The following is an 8827-nucleotide window of genomic DNA, read 5'->3' on the forward strand; positions in this document are numbered from 1 at the left end:
CCGCTCCTGTCTCTGTGCAGAGCAGCGGTGGTTTTTGATGCGCTAGTTTGTCGTGGAGGGGTGATGTACAGGGCCAGGGCTGTTGCTAATTTGCAGTGCTTCACTAGCATTAGCTTTTTCCTCAGGATTTAAATTGAATTGGTGCCATTGCTGGGACAATGTAGTGCTGTAGATCTGAACTGTATTCAGTGTACCCATCCATCTTTTTTTTCTTTATTATATTAACCTTCTTTTTCTTCTTTTTTTTCCCTTTTTATATCAGAAAGACCCAGTGAAGCAGACTTTATGTTGCAATAATTCTGCATGTTTTGGTTATAAATATCCTGAAGCAAAGTCAAGGTTTTTTTCATACAACTATCAAAGCAAGTGTCTGCTTCAGCACAGAGTGAAAGGGCCGTTTTACACATAAAAGCTCATCAGTGGGTGGTAAACAGCTTTCGTCCTAATACATATTGCAAATATTCTGCTGCAGCACAGACTGAGGGCTTGGGTGAAATTGGTAGCATCTGACTGAGACACAACAGCTCCTGGGTTCGGTTGCTGTCGTGGAAGCTTAACCAGGGCTCAAGAAATCCCAGGAAAATCAAGTCTTTTGCCTGTTGCATTACAAAAGATGTCTATCGCATTTTAAATTTCCAGTTGTCTCCTTGAGAGCAAACACTGCTGCAAAGTAATTTAAAACCAGAGGAGGTAAGAATCAGTAGCTTCAGCAAGAGCAGCACGGACAGGTTCCTTCATCGCGATCTCCCATCTCGATATTGCGAGCAGACTTGTCATTTCAGCAGCTGCCTTGGCAGGTGCCCAGCTTGATGCACCTGAAAGCAGCCAGACTGTCTGAGAGCAGATGTGCAATGGTTTCAGAAAACCAGAGGTCCTCAAGAGTTCTCAGGTTGAACATCAAAACCTGTGAAATATTTTTCTTCTTCCTCAGTGCCGCACGCCCTCAGAGCAGCAAACGCTTTATGAGCCGAAGTCAAGACAACAGCACACACACACACAACCGGTGTATCACCAGCTTGCAACAGCATCTACTTGAAGGGGTGTTTTTAAATAGTCTGCAGTGCTGGAAGGTGGCTTTTTCTGTACTGCTTCTAGCAAGGATGTGCTGATCTGAGCACTCGGTGGCATGATTTATTTATTAGAACTTCATATCGTCTTTTATTTTCTCCCTATTGACACAGGATTAAAATTAAACACCCTTAACTGTGCAAGATGAAAGTGTAGCTTAGCTCATTCAGGTACGTCTGTATTAGATACATGTGTAAGCAATTGCTCTCCACTAGCTTGATCTTGTGCTTGTGCACAGGCAAAACTCCCCCGAGAAACTTCACCCGAGTCAGATGTTCAGATGAACCTTAGCTACAGAACCACAGAGGTGGCAGGAATTGGACTAGGCCAGGGCAACCTTTGCAGCCTTTGATTCTCCAAAGATCCTATCGGTAGCTGTCATTGATACTAAGGGGGGCAGTCATTAAGGCTGAGGTGCTTGGGAATTTTTCAGATTGACTCCAATTTCACAGTAAGAATTTGCTTATACTGGTTACCAAGTCTCAGGCTAGGGAAACAGTGATACCTTGCAGTGGTCTCATCCCTTGGTGATGCCTCTCTTGGAGATGGTCCAGGCAGATGGAATAGATCTGGCTGGGTTTCCTGCTGGTGGTGCACAGCAATATCTTGCAGGGCAGCATCGTGGGAAGCCAAAATGTTGAGATCAGCTCTGGACAAAGAATTCATTGTGTTGGAAGGGACCTTTAGAGTTCATCTAGTCCAACATCCCTAAAGTGAGCAGGGACATCTTTAACTAGATCAGGTTTCTCAGAGCCCCATCAAGCCTGACCTTGAATGTCTCCAGGGATGGGGCCTTCACCACCTCTCTGGGCAACCTGTTCCAGTGTTTCTCTGCACTCATAGCAAAGAACTTCTTCCTAATATCTAATCTAAATCTACTTTGCTCTAGTTTAAAACCATTGCCCTCGTCCTATCACTACACACCCTTGTAAACAGTCCTGCTCCATCTTTCTTGTAGGCTCCTTTCAGGTATTGGAAAGCCACTGTAATGTCTCCCCAGAGCCTTCTCTTCTCCAGGCTGAACAACTCCAACTCTCAGCCTGTCTTCGTAGGAGAGGTGCTCCAGCCCTCAGATAATTTTTGTGGCCCCCTTCTGAACCCACTCCAACAGCTTCATGTCCTCTTTGTGTTGAGAGCTCCAAGCTGGATGCAGTACCGCAGATGAGGTCTCACCAGAACAGAGTGGAGGGGCAGAATCACCTCCCTCGATCTGCTGGCCACACTTCTTTTGAAGCAGCCCAGGATGTGGTCGGCCTTCTGGGCTGCAGATGCACATTGGTGGCTCATGTCCAGGTTTTCATCCACCAGTGCACCCAGGCCCTTTTCCGCAGGGCTGCTCTCTGTTACACCATCCCCAGTCCTGTACTGATAACGAAGATTGCTCCTACCCAGGTGCAGGACCTTGCACTTGGCTTTGTTGAACCTCATGTGGATCTCAACGGGCCCATCTCTCCAGGTCTACTCGTCTTTTGCTGATGGACATGGAATGAAGTAGCCAGTGCTAGGCAAGCTGGTGTGGTGGTTTGTGGCATACTAGAAGCATGCATGGTGCAGATTCACTTGGACTGAGTAGACTTTGAAAGGGCCTTGTCAGCAATACAAAGGGGGTTTTTTTGGGAAAAACCCCCTACGAGGGCCCCTAAGCTTTGCAAAGCATGGAGCTGCATGCAACCAGCTACAAAAGCAAGGTCAACTTTATCCTTCAGACTGTTCTGTGATAACTAACAAGTTTACTCCTTTGTTCATGCTCTCTGTGCATATGTTACATGGTGAAGTATTACGTGGTGATGACATCAAAACCAGCTGCTCTGTGCTCAGGATTCCTCAAGGTTTGGAAAGGTGACCTGGAATGAAAGCTATCGGTGCAAAGACCTTCACAGATGGGTTGATTGGTTGGTTGGTGATTACGGAGCATGAAGGGATGAGCCAGTAAAGTTTGTGCAGTCTTATTGCAAACAGTGTGGTCAAAGTTGGGCTGTAGGTATTGAGGTTTCCTCATTCGTGAAGCTCAAATCACACGATAGGAGAAGCAGCCATGTTACCAATACTTGCAGAAGCATAATGTATATGAAAGTCCTTCCAGTGCTCCCATCTCCCCAGAAGTAAACAGAAATTAAAATGTGCTCTAAGTTTGCACACACAGAATCATTAACTTTGTATAGTTAGGGACTAGAGCGAGGGAGGGAAGGGGGATTTTGGATAGGGTTTTTTTTCCTCCATTTTTTTTGCCCTGGGCAAAATTTTCAACATTAACTAATTAATGTTTATAAAGCACTTTGCATATATAGTGCCTTTCATCAGGGGATCTCCGAGTATTAGATTATATTATCTTGAAGGCCCCAGGCCTGTGCATACTAGCCCTATAAAGTATTAGCCTTATAAACTTCAGTAATTCATTTTGGAATCTTTTTGGGCTTTTTTTGGTTGGGTTTTTAATCTTCCCTCTTCTGAAAATGTGCCAAGCATTTTGGCTATGTATGTAAAAAGGTGGTAAAAAGGGTGGTGTCAGCCAGAATGACCATATGAAAAATCAGGGCCCCATAATGCACTTCTCAAATCCTCTAATTGCTGGATTTGGGGAGTAGCAGCTGTGCCAAACTTAAATTGAACTAGAAATATCGCACGTCAAGTAGGCATCAGGAGGAGGCATCATCATCAGTTGGGGAAGCAGCTCTGATATTTGCTCTGCATTACCTGGTAATGACAGTGGGGATAAGGAGAGGAATTGAGACCTCTGATCTCTAGCAACATCAGGAGGCAAAAGAAAGCTTCTGTAATGGAGGCAAGCCGGTGCTGTATCGCATGAAGTTTCTGTTACTGGGAGCTGGGAACCCAAGGATGAGCATGGACACGGCCACATTCAGCCCATCTGGAGGATCTCTCTTGCTGTCACCCTCCCAGGTGGAGTTAGGAGGCAGAGTACCCCAAAGCCACACCAACAGTAACAAATCTCCCATGTGTCAAATCTGAAAAGCCTGCTTGGGCGTGGGCTCGGTGGATGACTCAAACAATTACTTAACAATAGCTGGTTGCGTGAGCTGGCAGGGATGTAGTCAGGTTCACAATGGAAAAAATGTGTGGGCATCTCGGCTTGAGCAAAACACATGGGGAACAGACTTGCTGCTGCATGCAGGAACTACCAACAGAGAAAGCAAGGCCTTGGGGAGCAGAAACTTGACAGGGACAAAGCAGAGGATGTCTTTGCCCTTACTTGCACATCTTACAGGTGGAATTCCCCCAGCTGAATTTAGCTGGGTAAGGGCTGCTGCTCCAAGGGCAAAGACCAAGCAGCAAACCTGAGCAGCAGCAGTCTTTTGAAGAGCCAATGGTGTTTGGAAATCAAGAACAGAGCTATCCCCTCCAAGGCCATCTTGCCCAGACCAAACTACCCTTGTGAGCAGTGAAAGTTCACTGTGAAGGGTGGGAAATCCCTCCCCTGAAAAGCAAAAGGAGAGTTCAGCCGGCCAATGGCACACAAAGCTAAAACCAGACATGTATTTCTTCTTAAAAACAGCTCAAGATCTCTTCCAGAGCCTGCACACAGTGAAGAACTTGATGAGGAGCTTGGGGTGAGTAAAAGTGCTCACTTGCTGCTCATGGGCTGATGTTCTGAGTCCCAAAATAACCAGGAGAGAGGCAGGTGGGAGAAGTGTCCAAGGTGTCTGTGGGGAATGGCTTGCCAGCTGGTGTGCAGGCAGCATCTAGGCATGGAAATTCACATCAGGAAACTGAGCAAGCAAGTTTCACTCACCAGGTTTGCAATGTGAAGAAAAGGTTTGGGATGCTAAGCCTTGCATCCCGCACTGTGCACTTCCGGTCCCAAGGACAAGTGGGAAGCCGATACAGATCTGGAAGGTGCTCACTGTGTTGACTTAGAGCATCATCTGGATGGAGACACAGCTGTAGCACAGCTCTTGCTGGCTGGGAGCAGCCAGAGATGGCTTTGCCGTGGAGCTACGTGTCCTATATCCCTGGAGCCAGCGCTGTGAGAGACCAGGAGGCCCATGTGTTGTGTTGGCAGATCTCCTAGGAAGCATAGCCCAGATGGGCTCCTCTGCTGTTGCAAGCAAGAGAGGGTTTTAAGGGCCAACTGTGGACTGAGAGTGAAGAGAGAGCTAACTTACCTCCTCTGGAGACACTACACCACAGAGAGTCAGTCTGGGAGCAGCCAAAGGTCTCATCACCTTGCTCCAACCAATAGTGGAGGCTGATGTACCTTGTGTGACCCTAGTGAGCCTGAGGAGGACTTCTGGTCTTCTCTCTCCCTCTCAGGTAGCTGTGGCTGAAGAGAGACTGGGAGAAGAGGAATTGAAGCAAGAACTGTGCTGGGCTATGGCTGAGTCTGTCCTTCTGGGCTCTGGTAGTGCTCTTTTCCTGCGATCTCCAAATGTGCTGGGTTCATTTTGCTCTCTCAGCTTCCCCTGTGCTACACATGCCGCATTTGTCTCCCACTAGCAAGTGTGTATTTATATTGGCAAATGAGACCATCTACCTGATAAAGAGCCTCTAATGAGGCAAGCAGCCACATTTACGAGGTGCCACTGCCGCTGGCTGTGCATGTACGCATTATTCTCACCTCTTCTTTGATGTAGACACTCTACTTAGGGTCAGGCTAATACACTTGGTCCTTCAGGCCAGGATACTCCCACACTTGCTTGTTATGCAGCAGGAGGGAGCGCTCGGTGTTATTAGTATTACCTCCAACCTAGGGCAAGAGTGGATTAATTCACGCTCATCAATAGGGAGCCAGGCACCTTTTCCCTTTCACTGAAAGCAGGAAGCAGATGTTACTGCACCAGGCCCTGGGGAGCCTGGAGCCAGGCACGATGGCTCAACGGCTCAGAGGTAACTAAAAACTGGCTGTGAGTCACTCCTCCCTTGGAAGCCAACCAGCTCCTGCTGGTCAGCTACCACTGGAAGAGCTACTGCTCCTGTTAGACATCAGTGGTTTCACTGCCTCTGTCCCTGCTCATCGGGTTGGAAGTCACCTGGATGCCTCTTCCATGGGTGGGTGGTACAAGTGCTTTGGAGCAAAATACGATGCTTGACTTTGAAGCAGAAAGGCTGTGAGGTTTTACCCATGACACGGCTGCAGCTCCACCTCTCACCGAAGCAGGTGCACTGCCAACTGCAGACTACAGCCTCAGCAGGTCTGGGATAGCTGGGGCTCTTTGGTTGCTCTTCCCATTTGCATGCAACTCTCTCTGACTCCTGAATCCTCTCATTGTGACAGGAAATCTGCCTACCTGACGGAAGCTTGGAAAGAGCCACGCAGCCTGGGATTTCCCCACATTTCACACTAATAAGTCCTGACGGGTTAAGACCTGAAGGGTACACTCCTGTAACTGTGAGCTGGGATGTAAGAGCGACAAGGGGGCAACACACAAGAATGAGAATGGCTTCTGCTGAAGCAGAAGACATGTTGGTCCAGTGCAGGGAGGCAACATTAATGTATGCGAGCTTGGGAAGACCATCTCACAGTACCGTGTAGTCAATCATTGACCTTGGGAGTCCTCTCCCACAGAGGTCACACTGCTGGTCCTCTGGTGTGGACAGCTGTAGCTGAGCAGATGGAGCTTGCTAGGACCAACATCACAGTGCTGGCGGTGGCTGAGGGACTCCAGAGGGACAGGCAAGAAAGGACTTGCAGCAAAGCTGACTCTGCAAGGCTGAGTTGGGCAACAACAGTTTAGATCAGTTATAGATCTAGAGGCCCTCAAGTGAGGCAGGAGATGGAGGAAGCTTCCCTCTCCTGCCAGCACATCCATATTTGGAGCTGTGGGTGAAGGCTGCTCACTGCCTAGGGGCTCAGGCGCCAACAAATTGGGCGACTTAGTCTAGCACTGGGGAAGTTTGCCACAGCACTCCCCTTTTCGGGTCTGGGGACTTTTTGGGTGACTTCGGGGGAAGAGGTCTTCAATTGTACCCCCAGATAAAAATAGCTTCATCTCTGCCTTGTAGTGTGGAAAGCAACTAATGTCTCTCCAAAACAGGCATCACAGGCAACTCCATACCTTGGGTAGTGCTGCTGTGGTTTTATGGCCCTTCACTTGAACTATTTAGAATGATGACTGTCTCTTATTGAAGTCTGTGGGATAAAATAAAGACCTCCTTCCTCACCACCTACCCACGGGGAGGAGACCATCCCTGGTGCAGGCAGCTGTTGTTTCCCACCATGGTAAGATGGGCATTTGGGCTTGGCCATCCTTCCAGGCAGCTCAGTAGCGATGCCAGGGAGCAGCAGCGATTCCCCGCAGTGGGAGAAAGCACTGCAATGGGGCAGGCTTAGAGGACTGCGAGGGTGGGATGACCATCTTGGGCTCCGGCATAAGGAGGATGGGTTCCCATAAGCATGTGTAAGCCTTGAATCCAGCCTGTCAGCACTCACTTTGCAACAGAGGGCTCACAGCTTCCCCTAGAGCATTGAAAACATGGAGGGAAATACCCTTCAGAAACTGCCCAGATTTCTTATTTGAAATTCAGACCACCAGTCTTGTGATTCCTGGAGATCTGATTCATGCTTTTTGAACGTGTGGGTTTGGCAATCCTGTGCTTGCACTTACAGCCATTTCCCAACCTCTTATTTTCCCCAGAGGTGTTCTTACTTTTCCCTTTTTTACTCTTGTATACATGAAATAAACTGCTCGGGGGTTAGGGGAGTTGTTACTGATAGCAAAATTCATCTATTAAATTCACAGCGAGCTTCTCACTAAACAACAACAACAAAAAAAATCCCCCACAACTTTATAGTCTAAAATAACTGCAGCGGGTTGGAGCGGCTCCTCCCTGCTCTTGCTTTGCCTTGGGGCAAGATGGACTGGGCGAGGGCTCCTCTCCCCAAGGAGCAGTGGGAAAATGCTGTCATCACCCTCACAGCCATACTGGGGGTGGAGGACAAGCCCTGGCCCACCGTGGTGGACGTGACCTGTCTGTCCCCATGTGTTTCTGTGGGAAAGCAGAGCTCCTGCCCCTGCTGCTCTAGGGAGGGAGGTCTGGGGTGCACGCAGGCATGTAAGCCCCTAGAAAAGTATCTAAGGGCCTCTCCTGAGGTCACAAAAGGAGGATTGGTTTGTTTTGGGAGATAAAATTTTGGACCCATATTCAATCAGGTAGCAAGAAATCCTGTTCCTTCCTCCCAAATAGTTTTTCTCATCCAGTTGTGGCAGGGGGTGTATTTTTATCACCACAGATATCAATCATAAGTGCTACCTTCGCTCAAAGAAGCAGTGTCAATTATCCAAAGCCTGTGCTAAGCACCATTTGTATTCCCATAGACAGCCTGCTGCTGGCACGGTGGAAGGCAAAACCCTACACCCATGGGAGTGGAGACTGTTTTCCATTCCCTGAGAGGGATCCCTGCCCACTTGAAGACAGAGCAGCAGTCAGGGAGCAAAAAGGGGAGCCTCGCTGCAAGGGAGAGGGTTTGAAATGTGCCAGTCCCAAACTGGGTGGCAGTGGGCATTTGGAGCCAGGCACGGGAGGTGCTATAAGATGTGGTCTTGGTGGTGGGTTTGGGTCTCGCAGCTGATTTCAGGAAAGAGTTTTGTTGTGGTAAATATTAGGGAGGTATAAATAGCCCCTGCTAACCTGGGACTCTACTGCCTCAAGCGATGTGCCAAGGAGATCCTCAGAGGATGGCACATCAGGAAGGGGAACCACCACAACTAGATAGAGGGAAATCCCCGACATAGGGCTTTAGCTGCTGAGGAGCGAGTGCTTTCTTCTCGCAGCATTCACTGTGATGCTGCAGAAGCCTAAC

This window comes from Mesitornis unicolor, unplaced genomic scaffold (assembly GCF_000695765.1).
Source record: "Mesitornis unicolor isolate BGI_N332 unplaced genomic scaffold, ASM69576v1 scaffold15762, whole genome shotgun sequence".
NCBI classification, from domain to species: domain Eukaryota; kingdom Metazoa; phylum Chordata; class Aves; order Mesitornithiformes; family Mesitornithidae; genus Mesitornis; species Mesitornis unicolor.